Consider the following 5,923-nt stretch of genomic DNA (forward strand, 5'->3'; position numbering starts at 1 on the left):
CATTTTATAATTACAAAATGTTTACATAATGTTTGTAATGTTATAAATTTTTTTTTAACATGTTGTAATTATAACAGACTGATATGGTTTAGATTTATGTCCCCACCCAAATCTCATGTTGAATTGGAAGAGGGGCCTGGTAGGAGGTAATTAGATCATGGGGGTAGATTTCCCCTTTGCTGTTCTCATGATAGTAAGTGAGTGCTCATAAGAGATGATGGTTTAAAATGATGTGGCACTTCCCCCTTTGCTCTCTTTCTCTTCTGCTCCACCATGGTAAGACGTGTTTGCTTCCTCTTTGCCTTCCACCATGATTATAAGTTTCCTGAGGCCTGACAGTTGTGCTTTCAGATAAGTCTGTGGAACTGTGAGTCAATTAAACCTCTTTTCTTTATAAATTACTCAGTCTCAGGTGGTTTTTTATAGCAGTGTGAAAATGGACTAATACACAGATTATTTTAAACTGGTAAAAACTTTGATTTCAGTGACTACAGTTATTTTTAGATACTTCTATCTTTAAATTTTTATGCTATCATTTAAAGTGATTTATGCACCACCAGTACAGTATCGAGTATTCTGAATTTGACTATATACTTACCTTTACTAGTCAGTTTTATACTTTTATATATTTTCATATTGCTATTTAGTTTCCTTTATTGAGACATGAAGAACTCCCTTCAGCATTTCTTGTAAGGTAGATCTAGTGGTGAAGAATTCCCTCAGCTTTCATTGTCTGGAAAAGTCTTTATCTTCCTTCATTTCTGCAGGACAGCCTTGCCAGGTAAAGCATGCTTGGTTAGCAGGGCTTTTTTTTCCTTCATCACTTTGAATATATCATCCCACTCCTCGCCTGGAAGGTTTATGCTGAGAAATCTGCTGATAATGATACACGAGCAGAGCAGGGAAGTGCTTAGTAGAGAAGGACAGGGTCCCTGGTGAGGGCTCCACCCTTGAGCCTGTGCCCACGGACCCAAACGAGGACAGGCACTCCTGTTTTTGTGCCCAAATATTGCATTTTCCAAGACCACTCTGGCCCACCATGTCCCCCATCCTGTGCCTATAAAAACCCGGAGACCCTAACAGGCACAGACACAAGCGGCTAGATGTCGAGAGGAACACACTGGCAGAGGAACACACCAACAGACAGTAGCAGGCCATCAATGGTGGAATGATGCAGATGCCGAGGGAAATTTGGTGAGGGCAGTTGGAGGAGCAGCTACTGAGTGGCCCGACTGCAGGGGAGGACCCCCTTTCCACTCCATCCCCCTTCTGTCTCCCCATCCATCTGCTGAGAGCCACTTCTACCACTCAATACAACCTTGCACTCATTCTCCAAGCCCACATGTGATCTGATTTTTGGGGTACACTAGGGCAAGAACCCCAGGATACAGAAAATCATCCGTCCTTGCAATAAGGCAGAGGGTCTAATTGAACTGATTAACACAAGCCACTTGTGGATGGCTAAGCTGAAAGAGTATTCTGAATTTGACTATATACTTGACTATATACTGTAACACACACGCTCTGGGGCTTCAGGAGCTATAAACCCTCAACCCTAGACGCTGCTGTGGGGTCAGAGCCTATGCTCCCCATGACCTGCCCGTAGGGGTTTGAGCTGTGGGCACTGAAGAAGTGAGCCACACCCCCATCACATGCCCTGTGAGGTGGATAAAACTCCTCCCATTTCGATAGTCTTCTGAGTTTCTACATTGGCTGCAATGTGTCTTGGTGAATATCTCTTGTTCAGTCTATTTTTGGTTCTATGGATATCAAAGTTATGTTAATTTGTCACCCAGACTTGAGAAGTTTTCTGTGACTATTTTTTAAAGTAAGTCTTCCTCTCCTTTTTCCCTGTCCTTTCTGGCACTGTCGTTGTAGCAGGACGAGCTGCAGACAAAACTCCTCAGACACAAAGTTAAAGAAGGAAGGGGTTTATTCGGTCAGGGGCATTGGCAAGACTCCTGTCTCAAGAGCTGAGCTCCCCAAGTGAGCAATTCCTGTCCCTTTTAAGGGCTCACAACTCTAAGGGGGTGAACGTGAGAGGGTCGTGATCGATTGAGCAAGCAGGGGTAAGTGACTGGGGGCTGCATGCACCGGTAATTAGATCAGAACAAAACAGGATAGGGATTTTCACAATGCTTTTCTATACAATGTCTGTAATCTATAGATAACATAACTGATTAGGTCAGGGATTGATCTTTAACTACCAGGCCCAGGGTGTGGCACTGGGCTGTTTGCTTGTGGATTTCATTTCTGCCTTTTAGTTTTAACTTTTTGTTTCTTTGGAGGCAGAAATTGGGCATAAAACAATATGAGGGTTGGTCTCCTCCCTTATCATAATGCTTATGTTGTTTTGTTTGATGTTATCTCATAAGTTATGTAGGCACAGAGTTATTTACATCCATGGATGATTGTCAAAATTGATGTTTCTATGAAGGTATAAGGACTAGAATCTCCCAATGTACCACCTTGCAGTTACATTAGTATCTCTATTCCTGAATTTAGATAAATGAATGGAAAGTCACAAAGGAATTCATATGTACAGACATACCATGTTCCTGGAAGAACTTATTCTGTTCATAATCATCACTCATGGATTTTTTTTTGTTTTTTGCTTTTTTCTTAAAATAGTCATATTGCATAGACAACCAGGACCTACTCATTATCTTTAGCACCTTCCTTAGTTGAAAGTTCTCTTACTTTTTTTCCTGATAGGCTTTTTTTAATATTCAAAACATTTGCCATAGAGCTTAAAAGGATTTTTCTGATATGTCATTATTCATAGGCAGACAGTGTAAAGAAAGTTAAATGGTTTAAATATGATTCCAGTAAGAGAAACTAAGAGTAGCAGGATGGTTTGTAGCATGTTCATATGAAATGTTTTGTACTTTCTAAGAAATTCAACCTCAGGAGGACTGTCACCCCATAGAGAAATATGGCATGAATAATGGCAATGTTACTAAGTATAGCACCTTGTGCCTGAAAGCAACATCAGTATCATTTAATCTAGACTTTGTTGACAACACATAGCACGAGTACTACTTCTCTGTCCTCCTAAATTCCTTATGGATCCTTCTCACCAAGCAACACTGTTTTCCACTAATTCCAGACATAGACTCTTTCTCAACATAGTGTTCTAGAAAGTTAATAATAATATTTTGAGATTGCCTCAAAATTGAATTAGTATGTCATCCATAGTCTACCTGAAACACCCAAGATAGATTCTATGTCTTCTTCTGTAGATTAAATTGATTGTCATCTCATTCTCGTCTAGGCCTGAGGATGCAAGTGGAACTCTACAAAGAGACACCAATGTTGTTATCATAATTTTTAAACGCAAAGGCATATATATATTAAAATGCTTAAAAGACATTTCCTTGGACCAGCTATATATTGGCATCCCCAAATTTTGGATAAGGCTGAGAATTGCTGGATAGATTCACTCAGAATCCCTGAAAATTAAGTTTAGATCAAACAACTGCCAAGAGAGTGCAAAACTGATTAAAGTGTTATTCATAGTGATTTATCAATGGTTTTTCTATCAACTAAAAGGCACAACTGATTACAGTGTTATTCACAGTGATTTATCAATGGTTTTCCATCAACTAAAAGGCGGAGGAGATCAAATGTAATTCTACTGGGGCCAGTCCTTTGCTGGCACTAGTTTGAGTCATGACTAATGAGATAGGATGGAATATACTCATTAAATTTACAATTGGTAAGTTGTCTAGGGCTTTATATAACTGCGTTAATAATCAGAAAGACTGTATTATTATAAGCATGCTTGCTGTTCCATTTCTAATACAAGCAAACTGTAGGAAACAATAAAAGCATTGCGATGAATGTGCTTAAACTGTTGACAAAACTGGATTTTGCCACCTATTCAGTAAGCACATGGTGATATCAAGTGATTGGCCAAGATTTGATGGCTGCATTACAGTGGATGTGTCTCACTGTGTTAGAGTTGATGTCACACTACTAGACCATTACAGTATCACATTTTTGGGCATATGTGTGGAGAATATGTTGTACACCCAGTGCTTGTAAGGGAGAAGCTTAGAGTAAAGCATGTCATTGCAAGCATGCTTAAAACTAAAGACAAAAAATTTGGAATAAAATTGAAGCTGAATTTTTAATCTTATATGAAACAAGATAGACTACATCAAAAACTGCTGTAGGTCAGTGACTCAGTAGCTTCTAGGGTATTATATGAAAATCAACATTATTGATTTTTCTGATTCTTTCAATTTAGTTATTTGATGAAGTGAACAATATGACAGTGAAGAAGAAAGCAAGAAAAACAGCGGTTTTTAACTTTAGGAAGGTTTTATAATACAAATTGTACAAATCGTATGACATAGCAATCAAAACTTTTTGAAGTTCAAATAATTATTTAGGATGTTTGAGAGATGACTGCTGAAATGGTGAAGTGATGAGCTTTGTAGACCTTTTGTCCAATGAAGCAACCATAACTCATGAAAATTACTAAAAAAGAAAAATTAAAGCCTTTGGAAATTGTTCTAAGATCATATACTTATAAATGTGTTCGGATAAAGTACATTTATAATTAAAGAATAAATGAAGAAAAATGTATTGAATAGCATCTACTCTGTTTCAGTAAGAATTGCAGAAATCTGTGGTATTTGAGCCACAACCTGCTAACTCTCTTACTACTCCCAGTCCAGCATGATGGAATTTCTACTGCAAGTGCATGTAGCCAATAACATGGGGATCTCTCTCCCTCTCCCAAGCTCCTGATTGAGGGCTATGTTATCTTCCTGGGAGGTGTAGGTCACCAGAATTTCTCATTCCCTGTCCCAGGTCAATGTTGCAGAGGCTCTATTCCCAGAAAGAGTAGCTGAGGGACCTAGAGTTTACTTTCCCTAGTCATCCCTCATAGGGTAAAATCTCTACCCCAGGCATGGCAGGCCAAGAACACTGCGGTCCTGATTTTCTTTATCTAGTCTTGCTTGTAGGGTGGAGGCTACACATTGGGAGAGGAGAGGAAGCTGAGAAAGCCAGAGGCTGCTGTCCTAGTCTAGTGCCCTGTTCATAAAGCAGAGGTGTCATTTGAAAGAAGTAGGTTGTTGTCCCAGCCCTCAGTTTTGGAACAGTGGTGCAGAGGTATTGGCTGGGGACAGAGAAGGTCATATGGACAGAGTGCTCCAAGCTCTCCTCAGAGGAACTGGCTTTATTTGAAACAGAGTGTAGGAAAGTTCATGCCTAGATTTAAAATGTGTGATAATAGTACAATAGAGGTATATTAAAGAACTATTATATTTTACTGGAATTAAGTTAGTATAATCTGAAGTATATTCTTACAAATTAAAATGTGTATAATCCCTACAGCAACCACTAAGAAAATAACTAGGAAAATGTAGTGAAGAAATTATTAGAGGAATTAAAATGTTAATTCAGTTAAGCAAAAGTGTTAATTAATGCAAAGAAAGCAATAAAATGGAAGAGAGGATCAAAAAAGACATGCAATATACAGAGAACAAAATGTAAAATGACATGTAAACCCAACCAATATCAGTAATAACATTAAATGTGAATGGACTAAGGAATCTAAATGTGAGTGAACTAAAAAGAGTCAGAGATTGTCATATTGCATAAGTAAACAGGATCTAGCAATAAGCTGTCTATAGGAGACATAGTATAAATTCAAAGATAAAAATAGTTTTAACATAAAAGAATATAGAAAGATATCTCATTCAAACAACAACCAAAGGAAAACCAGAAGGCTACATTAAATAGACAAAATAGAAACAAAAAAAGTTACTAGAGATGAAGAAGGATATTTCATAATGATCAAAAAGTCAATCCATCAGAACAATATAATAATTATAAACATATGTATGCCCTACAACATAACACCAAAATACATAAAGCAAAACCTGACAGAACCGAAGAAAGAGGCAAT

Source organism: Piliocolobus tephrosceles, chromosome 7 (assembly GCF_002776525.5).
Source record: "Piliocolobus tephrosceles isolate RC106 chromosome 7, ASM277652v3, whole genome shotgun sequence".
NCBI classification, from domain to species: domain Eukaryota; kingdom Metazoa; phylum Chordata; class Mammalia; order Primates; family Cercopithecidae; genus Piliocolobus; species Piliocolobus tephrosceles.